General features: G+C 37.1%; 1 long non-coding RNA gene and 1 pseudogene across 1 annotated transcript; one reads left to right on the top strand and one right to left on the bottom strand.

Annotated features, from left to right (window-relative positions):
* The first annotated feature begins 2,922 nt into the window (after positions 1 to 2,922).
* On the top strand, positions 2,923 to 10,797 carry LOC133710650 (DExH-box ATP-dependent RNA helicase DExH17-like; annotated as a pseudogene).
* On the bottom strand, positions 8,884 to 10,265 carry LOC133710747 (uncharacterized). Its single transcript, XR_009846840.1, has 3 exons — positions 10,132 to 10,265; positions 9,381 to 9,437; positions 8,884 to 9,150 (listed from the first exon to the last, which is right to left on the bottom strand). It is a non-coding gene; the product is annotated as an uncharacterized LOC133710747 (long non-coding RNA).
* Positions 10,798 to 11,063: the final 266 nt, after the last annotated feature.

Here is an 11,063-nt window from a genome sequence, read left to right as displayed (position 1 = left end):
GCCATCCGTACTGGGTCATTGCTATTGAAGGCTGAAACAGTGTAGTAAAAGCTAAAAAAACCCAAGCAGTAGAAGCACTCTGTTATTGATTCAAATCTTGCTTTTGATGTAATGACACAAGCTAGGCTTGACAACGTTAAAATGTAAAAGACATAAAACGTAAAGTAGTGACCAAGACCACCCTAGTACAATTCTCTGTTATTTCGTAGAACAGCTTCTGGGCATATATATATATATATATATATATATATATATATATATATATATATATATATAGTGTCTCTAAAAGCTCATAATAATTCTTGGAGTAAAGCATAGCAGTTAAGCTTGTTTCCTACTCAACCATTCATGCACTTCAAAGAAAGAAATGCAGTGACTAACGTCAGAGCTGGTTTGAGCTAGCTCTTGGACTGGGCCTTCTCTCCACGGATGGATGGGGCATGACGTAAGCCACGATCTCCCTTGGGCCGAGCTGGCAACGAAGGGCTCAAAATCACAATCATGGTCACCAAGCCTTGCTGGAGATCGACCGGCCTAAATGGTTGTTTGGGTTTTTTTTTTTTTGGATGTTGGAAAAGTTTACATGGGCCATGAAGATGTATTCGGTTTCCTAGTCCGTCGCCAAACCCTACTCGAGTGAGGAGGAAAAAAAAAAAAAACAAAGGGAATTATATATATATATAGGACTGAATCATTGATAGGACACGCTATGAATCGACTGAGAGTTTAGAGAAGTATGAGAGGTGGTGATGATAGAAACCCTGCCATCGAGAGTAAAATACCAGTACCAACTGATTCATCTGATGGCTTAAGAAGATCGAAACGATTAGCATCGTCAACCAATATTGATGATATCCCAAAGGAATTATTAGTTGAAATCCTTTGTCGACTACCTTGCGCTAAATCTGTTTATAGATGCAAGAGTGTGTCAAAGAGTTGGCGCTCACTCACGTCCGATTCTTATTTTGTCGGCCGTTTATTGTGGCTCCAAAGAGATAACCAAACCCTAATACCTGGTACTATTATAAACAAGCTTGGGGATGAACTCCTTACCACAGATTTGTTTGCAACATTTAGGAGATTCTTAGAATTCGAACACAAGAAGGGCAGATTACTAGTACTGCTAGCTACATGGAACGACTTGGTTCTCTGTGAAAATATCAGCCTCGGTGATTATTACATCTACAATCCAAGGACCATGCAACTGGTTAATCTTCCTCCGATCCATCAATGCCGTTGCATTTGGGGATGTAGGCCTGCTGTGGGATTCATCTGTGAGCCATACTATAAGGAAGAAGAAGACAGACTCGCTGACAATAGTGATCAAAAAGAAGATGAAGAAGAAAGGAAGGTAATCAAAATTGATGCCGAGTATAAGTGCAAGGTTGTGAGAATTCTTCATCCTGATGACAAGGAAAAACTTTGTTTTGAATTCAAGATTCAGGTCTTCTCTAGTGAGATTGGTGAGTGGCGAGAATCCCTAGTATCATGTCCACGCGGCTTTATTTATTCCGGTATTTATTCCAGACTCGTGTCCCGTTTTGGCTTTGCTTCCAATGGAATGCTATATTGGAATGCTACGGATGGTGATCTGCTTGGGCTGGGACCTTTGATGATCAACAAGAAGAGCACTACCACTTGTTCTAGTACTACTGCTAATGGTGATTCGGGATATCAATTTCATGTTATTAAACTTGTTCGGCAGGAACATGAAGATGAAGATTTACTTTCTTCATTATATTACCTTCAGGTGCACCATGGACGTCTGCAGTTGGTGCAGACGGTGGAGAATGAGGACCCCTCTGGAGTTAGGCTATCGGTTTGGGAGTTGAAAAAAGAAGAACTAGAACAAATGGCGGTACAAGGGGGTGGAGAACTGGGTCAGAAACACCGGAAAACTTATAATATAATGGACCAAGTATATTATCATGTACTTACTTCGCTGGAGTATATGGGTTCTGATCCAAATGATTTGGATACATGTTTTGTGTCTCTAAGAGATTATCATCATTATAGAGAACCTGTCACTTACAAGTGTAACATTCACACAGGAGAATGGTCCGAGATGGAGACAACATTTACTGGGCTAGCATTACAAGTTATGCTCCCATGGTGGCCTACACCAGTTCCTACAATTTCTGTATGTTCCCATACCGAATAGGAATATTGGGATCAACTAGTATTGATGCCTGCACGATGCTGCGGGTATATCATTTATGCATTATAAGACAGCAATTACAAACATTAGATGCATTATATAATGAAATATAGTATTGTTTTACAGATTCCAAAAATCTTTATATCATGACCATATGTGTATTTACAAATTTCAAAATAAGAGATGCTAATTAACCAACTACATGACTTTGAATGATCGCTTAGATACCCTTTCATCTCCAATCTAGGTACGTACGTCTAGCTCTGGATCAGTATTTTCAGTGAGATTTCGTCAATGCATCTTGATATTGTTACCGAGATGGAGAAATTCGAGGTTGAGGTTTTAAGATCTAGGATTCTCTTAGTAGTTTACATCGATTTTCAAAGATTTGCTGACGGATATGAAGAGAATTAGCAGTTTTGTGTGATTTGATATATAGATTTGGTTCTGTAACTTACTGATATGTGATCTTACGATTAAATTATTGTGATTCTCTCCTCACTAATTAAAAGCTAAGCAATTTCTAATTTGGTTGACTAAGAAAAAGTAGAGGATTCGCAGAACAGAGATATCATTTTTGTGCTTGTGGAGAGTTCTGGATTTTATAGATTGTAAAGCAATATTTGGTTCTTGACATGTGTACTGATTGTGTTTAATTTCTGTGAATTATAGCATGAAATTTCGGAGAATTCCACTGATTCTGTGGATTCTAAACTTTTATTATATTTTTTGTTGCTGTTTCTGGCAGGAAACTGGTTTCAAGCATGGATTCGTATACACTTAAGTCCGTGGCAGACTTGCCGGCTCCTTTTTGAGCATGTTTTAATTTTAGGTAATCACCTGACCTGCTCAAGTTCTATTGAGAGGGGATTTTGTAGTGTGGCTGTTGTTGTTTTTTTTTTTTTTTTGAAATAAGGGCTGGTGCGGCCGCTCTCAAGCCTTCATTAATGAAACTGATGAATACAGAAGGGGGGAGGGGGGACATAAAGCCTAAACCCCCTCCCGAACAATAACAAGAGTCTCCACTATTGCAATGTATTTGAACATGCACCAAGTAACAAAGAGTGTCATATGGACTACTCCATTTGCTTTACAATAATGGTGGCTTATCAGAAAGATAAAGCAAGTGTGGCTGTTGTTAAAGCATGAATATTGGCATCGTTTGTTTGTTCTTGATACAAGTGTGCATATTGCTGTAACTTGTATTACATAATTCCATTTACATTTATGCAACTGCTGCATATAGTTTTTTTTTTTTTGTTGGAGCTGCATATTCTAACAAAGAAGTTGAACTGTGATTTCGAGATGATAGAATCTATGTGATCTCACAAAGGTTCTTACATCATCTGCGTGGTGTTGTTATTTTTGCGCTATCCACAAGGTGGAGTGTGTTGTGTACTTGTGTAGTTGAAAAGTATTTCTTTGCAGAGTGAATGCTTTCCTGCTTGTTTCCACTCAGCTGTGAACATGGTTGTGTCGGCGCCAACTGGAAGTGGTAAAACAGTCATTTTTGAGCTTTGAATTTTGAGGCATCTTTCAAGATTCATCTCTGAGGATGGGAGGTTTACACCTACAAATGGAACTCTCAAAACAGTAAGTGTCTGATGTCCTCAATCCAAAAGTAAGGTCGTAAACATTTTGATAGTTCTAGAATAAATGTGTGGGAGCCTTAGTTTTAATTATTCAGGATTCTAAAGGAACTACAGACACCTTCAATGATGTTCTTTCAAATTTTCTTCAATGATTTATTTATTCTCCCCACTATGAGCATGATATGTATCATTCTTATGTAGGCTTGATCACAGCTAATTTTTCTTTGTTATTTTTATCCTTTTTATATGAAATCTTTGCTCTTCACTGTTGCACATGTGTACTATATTCTGCTAGAAGTTTATGAATAATCTAAATATTAACCACTTATTCCTTCTCTCTACCTTCTTTTTATGTGGCATGAAGATCTATATTGCCCCATCAAAGGCTTTGGTTCAGGAGAAGGTTCGTGATTGGACCCAGAGGTTTGGATCTTGGGGAGTAGTTTGCTTGGAGCTCACCGGAGATAATGAATCTTACAACACCAGGAGTTTACAGGCAGCAGACATTATTTTAATCACTCCTGAGGTGAGTGTAAAGGTATAAGGTTACACAGATGGACACACTTAAGAATTAAAGTATAGATTGAAATGCTTGACCCACTCATCTTAAAGAAGTCAACTATCTTCTCAAAACAGCACCATAATCATAAATTAACAAAATTGACGAAACTTCCTTATGTTGGGCTGTCAGTGCATAATATTTTTCAGGTTTCAGCCATGTAAACCTGCATTCTCTCCTTTATAACCGCCTGAACTTAATCCCACTTGCAGTGTTTGATCCTGGATTCTATCAGCTTTCATATGCGCATACATTATATGTTTCTTCTTATTCCTTTAGAAAATAAGATTCATATTCAGTTCTTCCATTTTTTCGCAGTTGGCTTTATTCTAGATGATATCATAGGATCATGACTAATCAATTATTGTCCTTAAATAGAAATTTGATGCAGTATCGCTGTATCGCGTAAAGGATGGTGGATTGGGCTTTTTCAGCAATATAGCAGTTCTACTTATTGATGAAGTTCATCTGTTGAATGATCCTCGTGGAGCAGTTTTGGAAGCAATAGTTAGCAGAATAAAATTGCTTGCTCACAACCCTGAAATGAAGTCAAGCGCTCAGGCTCATGTTCGTTTTCTAGCTGTGTCTGCCACCATTCCAAATATTTAGGACCTTGGTGAGATATTTGTTTGTTAAATATATACTCGGTAGGATTAGATTTTATCGTATTGACTTTCTTTAGAAAAGTACAAATGGCAAATGGTTTAACAACAATGCACGCAAACCAATGCATGCAAGCCACTGTAGCGGAGTGGCTCAAGGTGCCTGTCCAAGGGATTAAAAGGTATTTCAACATTCATTTGATATTGATTTAAGAAATACTGCTCATTAATCGAACTATACAAGTATCCAGTTCTTCTGTTTTAATCTTTCTGCTCTGCATACAGGTTTGGAGAAGAAATGAGGCCGGTAAAGCTGACTACAAAAGTTTTTGGTACGCAAACATGACTTGAATTCACCATGCACAAAATATTTAATCATATCAAGGACTCCCCATTTTTGAAATAATAATAATAATAATAATGACAATCAAGAGCCCCGCTTTCCTATTCTTTCTTATCAGAACTCGTTGGATGAGATGCACTCTGTTTTTCTTTTTTCCAAGTATTTTTGGTAACTTTTTTCCTCACTTTTGGTACCTGAACCTTCTTAGGAGGAGGTATTTATGACATACACTTCATCAAACGAACACAATGTTCTTTTTCATTATGTTTTTGAACAAGATATTCTTTTCATTTCAGTTATCACTTTTTAAAGATTCTTTTAGTTGATTTTTTTTGAGGTACCTTGTAAAAAATTAAAATAAATAAACACTCGCACGAACACTGAAACATATTCAGTTTTTCATTTTATTTTATTTTTTATAATACCAAGCTCTCCAATATATATGTTCTTTATAGGAGGATGCATGACAACTGTTTGTTAGTAATCACATCTGTGGTTTGATCACTGATGCATGTCTGATAATACAAATTTACTGAAGCATGTTGTCTATTTATATTTGGTTCTCATTTATTAATGCATATTCAAAACTGCTTGATTTGCAGGCTACGCCCCAGCAAAAAATGATTTTCTATTTGAAAAGGTAATTTCTAAAGTTACCATCTTAAACCAGATGCATATCTTCTCACAAATCTCATAGTAAGAAAGTATATATTACAAACTATACCACTATTCATGTTTCTGATGGTTTATGTTTGTCCCTTTTTCCAGCACCTTCAAAACTACATTTTCGGTAAGCAATGACCATGATGCGCTGCTGACCTTTTCATATAGATGATACCCCACCCCCCTCTTGAATTTATATGCTTTCTAGATTGAATTCATCGCTAATTAAAGTTCATGAATAACTTATACACTTATAACTGTGCACAGATATCCTTATGCAATATTCAAGAGGGAAGTCTGCTCTAGTTTTTTGCTCAACTAGAAAAGGTGCACAAGAAGCAGCACAGATACTTTCTCAGACAGTCATGGCCTTTGGTCATTCAAATACATTCATTAAAAGCAGAGAACAGCAAGAGAGGCTAAGGGAAGCTTCATTGTCATGCAGTGACAAACAAATGCAATCTTATATGATTTATGCTGGTATGGAACTACTTTGTTTTGTTGTTCACATTACATTAACTATAACTTACTGCACCTCCCCACATTGACATGTTATCAAATAAATTGCCTGCTTGCAGTTGGTTATCACAATGGTGGCCTTTTCCTCAAGGATCGTAATCTCATTGGAAGTCTTTTCCTTAAGGGTGATGCTCAAATTTTGTGCACAACAAATACTCTTGCTCATGGAATCAACCTACCAGCACATACACTAGTCATAAAATCAACACAGCACTCGTATTTTGAACTTAGATTTCTTCAAATCAGTATGATGAAATTTTCTGGTGTGTTTATTCATTAACATGTGCAGTTTGTGAAGAAACAAAGAAAAAGGAGTCTACATGGAAATTGACGGATCTGCACTACTACAGGTTTGTCCATCACACCCTTTCTAAGCAGGACAATTCAAGTAGATAAAATTGGGACATTAGTTAACAGAGCCTTTATTTTTTGTATTACTTCTGTCCAGTATATGTCTTGTCTGTACATCAAGGCTCTATTTGAAACAAATGTGCCAGGTCAAACAAGAAAAATTCTTGTGGTGTCCATATGCATGTCTGCACTGTTAGGTAATTTAGCAAACTGCAATTTAATATTCTGTGAGTTGTATCACCATGCAGATGAGTGGGAGGGCAGGTCTGCCACCATCTGATGATACCGGAATGGTTATAATCATGACAAGAAGAGATATGGTAGTTTATTACTTTTCTTCCTTAGTCTTTACCCCTGTGTGTGTTGGTTTTTTGCTTTCCAACTATTTCTGTTCATTCATTGTCTTCATATTTCTTGGGATTGAACTAGTCCTGTCTGTTAACACAGAAACTTTTGTCTTCGAATTCGTTAATTATGTTCTTATTGGATATCAGGTTCACTTGTATGAGAATCTCTTGAATGGATGTGAGATGGTGGAATCTCAGTGCGTGTTATAACTTTAAATTCCAGTACAACTTTGGTGGTCTTTGAAGCTTATATCGCCAAACTATTGCAAATGTCTTCTAATGAGCTTGTATTGTCTTCTGTCATTAGATTGCTTTCATGTTTGACGGAGCATTTAACTGCAGAGATAGCTATGACTGTTTACTTGTACAACACCAAACCCCCCCCCCCAAAAAAAAAAAGAGAAGAAAAATTGGCTTCATTTCTCTCCTTGTCAATTTTATTTTCTATCAGATGTCTGTGTACAGAAAGTTAATGAGTTATCGCGACATCAGATGATATGGACTGATGAAGATGGTTTTCTGTTGAAACCACTAGGTATTAGTAACGTTAACCCCTTTAGAACCTGGGAGGCTGATGACGAAGTACTATTTGAAATTTGTCACGATGAAATACATTATTCAGACACCTGCAAAGTGCAGTTTTGTAGATGCTCTTCATGTCATATGCCGTGCTGAGGAAATTTCTTGTAATGCATATTTAACTAGCTACTTGCTGCTATTCACATTTCTTTGACAATACTAATGAAGGAATTTTGTATCATCTATCTACTGGAATATGAAGGGATACAGCTCAGGCGCAATGAGAAGAAGCTTCTAAATGACATAAACACTGATAAAGATGGTCGACTTCGCTTTCACATTCTTGGTGACAAAGGGAAGCGAAAAAAACGTATTCAAACCAGAGAAGAAAAGATATTTCTTTTGGCTAATGACTGCTTGAGTGGTGATCCTTCGGCTCATGATTTATCCCTTACCCAGGTTTCATTTCTCAGTCTCTACTAAAATTCCATCATTATCTTGATAACTGTGGTATTTGATTATATTCAGAGCTGAAATCAAATGGGTGTTTGTGTGTTAGGATATGAACCCCATATGCTCAAATGGCTGTAGAATTGTCAGATGCATGAAAGAATTTTTTATTTACCAAAAGAATTACAAAGGAGCCTTGAACTTGATGCTTTTGGCGAAATCTATGTATCAAAAACTCTGGGATGACAGTCCATACTTGCTGAAACAATTACCAGGGATTGGAATGGTGACTGCAAAGGTGTCTTCCACTTCTTTATATGCTTAGGAAAAAACATGCTTTTTGATATTCTTAGGTCACTCAAATACTGACTCTTCACTACCCTTATTTTCTTTTTATCTTTATGCTCCTTTCAGGCACTACATTCGATGGGAGTTAAATCATTTGAGACACTAGCTGAGGCTGATCCTAGGAGAATTGAGATAGTCACTGGTCGAAAATACCCATTTGGGAACCATATAAAAGAGTCTCTACTGTCTCTACCTCCAAAGGTCGAGTTGAAAGTTGAGGAAACTGAATGCCAGGGGCAAGGGAAATTGAAGCTAGCGGTAACACTGACTAGGCTATCACAGACGCTCCAATCAACAAAACGACATTATGCTGATATGGTATATAACTATATACTCTATAACAGCTCCACATAATTTCTTCAGATCTTCGTGATACAAAATAATTTCATTGTTATACAATCTGGCCCTAATATTTTATCTGTTATAGATTGTAGGTTCAGAAGAAGATAACCTGATTCTCTTTCATGAGAAAATAAGGTGAGGACAATTTAGAAGCTTACTTTTAGTTGTTGGTTTTTCACAAAAATTCAAGTACAATACCAAGGGGTTCTATCAACTAGATATTTCATATATCTAATAATCAGCCTTTTCCTTGTTGCCTGAGGGGTTTGGTAATCATCCTGTTTCCACTCTATAATTTGTGGCTGCAGAGTTGACGAATTCTCGAGGTGCGTACGCTCACAACCTTAATTTTTTCCTCTGTTTGAGAACATGTAGCATGTTAGATATATCTGTTTGTTAAGCACATCCAGAGTTTCTGCAATGTGACTAAGAAAATTATGCCCTGGAAAAGACTGGGCTACCAGCGGTAGCTATATCAATTGTGATGGGAATAGTTACTATAATGATTTTAATAGTGTAAAATAATAAAATTTAATCATAACCTATACTAAGATTAGAAGATAGAGCTCAGGTTCCATGATTATTACCTTGTTTAGTCTGACTTGGATTGTTTCCATTGCAGCCCCTATAGCGCAACAGTTCTCCTGTCAAATCCCCAACAAGGAAAGCTGACTGTTAAGGCTGATCTTATATTTGAAGAATACAGTAAAGTCCCTGCCCTGATATTTCTAGTTTCCTTCACTTTACAAGTTACTATTGACTGGTATAATCGTGAGTTTTTAATCTTATAATACATAATTTGTCACTTTATCCATGCAGTTGGTATTGATCTAAACCGGGAGCTTATATTAATGAAGGAAAGCAATCTAAGTGCAAATACCAAACGAGGAAAAAAAGCACCCTCTCTTCCTCTCCCTGAGGAAGTATGTATCATAGAAGATGATACTTATGAAGATCCAAGTGAAGTGCTTCCAAACTCCACGAAATCCAAAAGCGTAGATAGTCCCATGTGAGTATCTCTTTCACTGATGTTCCATTTTCATTTCTGCTTACCAAGGTTGTTCTTTCTTGGTCTGAATAACTGATTTCTCTTACTTGATTATTTGGGTCTTTTATACCAGGCCCAGTTTCAAGCTTCTAAATGAAGACTCTGAAGAAGGTAATGTTAACGGCTTTTTTTTTCTTTTCTTTTTTTTCCAATCCGATGTCTAGCTGTAAACCTTGTACCTCAACTTTTTGAAGATGAGGTTGCTGACAAAGTTCATGAAGATGAGATTGCTGCCAAAGTTCAAAATGATGACAAAGTTGCGACACAATATACAGTATTTGACCACATACCTGAAAAGGCAAAGAATTTCCCTGTCTTGGTGTCATCAAATAGTGTGCTTCCTCCATCATCAAAGCCCTTGGTATTGGCAAGGAAACGTGCTCGTGAGAAGAAGCTTGGACCGGAAAGTGGAGTAGAGGTTCTGGAAGAATTAGAATGGAATAAAGTTCCAAGAAGCACACTAAGCAATCCGACCAAGCAGTACACATTTCCTCTCCCTTTCTCTAGATCTAAAGATGTAATTTTGACGACAAGAGATGGAAGCGGAAGTCCATCTACTTTGATCTTCATTAAAACTGGGAATGAGAGGTTTAGGAAAAGAAAGGGCGACAATAGTGATTGCAGTTTGATCGTTTTTGCATAATTATTTAGGTTCGTTTATGGAGAAAGAGGCGGTCACCGGAGATATTAAAACCCCAGCTTGCTTAGCTGCAAAGAACCAAAACCAATCATAGAATGCACCTGCACGCGGATGCTTAGCTGTTATTAATCAGCATTTTAATGAAAACAAGTGATGCTATGTGGTTAGCAGATAACATATTTTTGTAACGGACGATACAAATTGAAGTTTTGGTATGAAATTGAAAACGCCTCTGCGGGAGGTACATTGTAATTAATTCAGAAATATTTGTGTAGAAACAGAATGAAAGCAATCAATCAAAATAACATTTCTCTAAGCTTCGTTTTCTCTCTTTTCATCAAAAGGTCAAGGTGCTCTACGCATCAATCCTTCACAAGAACTCAACAACATTCGCTCCATTCAAGAGGAATGTCATCTCATTGCATCGACATGCAATGCCGCGTACACCTATAAAAACGAAAAGAACGACTCTCTTTTCATACATATCAAATGCTGTTTTTGAATCAAAATTGAGTTCGGACCTTCCATGATTCAACAGGGGTAACAGCAAAAGTTGTTAGTCGCGTTGGTGAGGCATGTGGG

This window comes from Rosa rugosa, chromosome 1, assembly GCF_958449725.1.
Source record: "Rosa rugosa chromosome 1, drRosRugo1.1, whole genome shotgun sequence".
NCBI classification, from domain to species: Eukaryota; Viridiplantae; Streptophyta; class Magnoliopsida; order Rosales; family Rosaceae; genus Rosa; species Rosa rugosa.
This window is presented reverse-complemented; position numbering and strand designations above follow the sequence as displayed.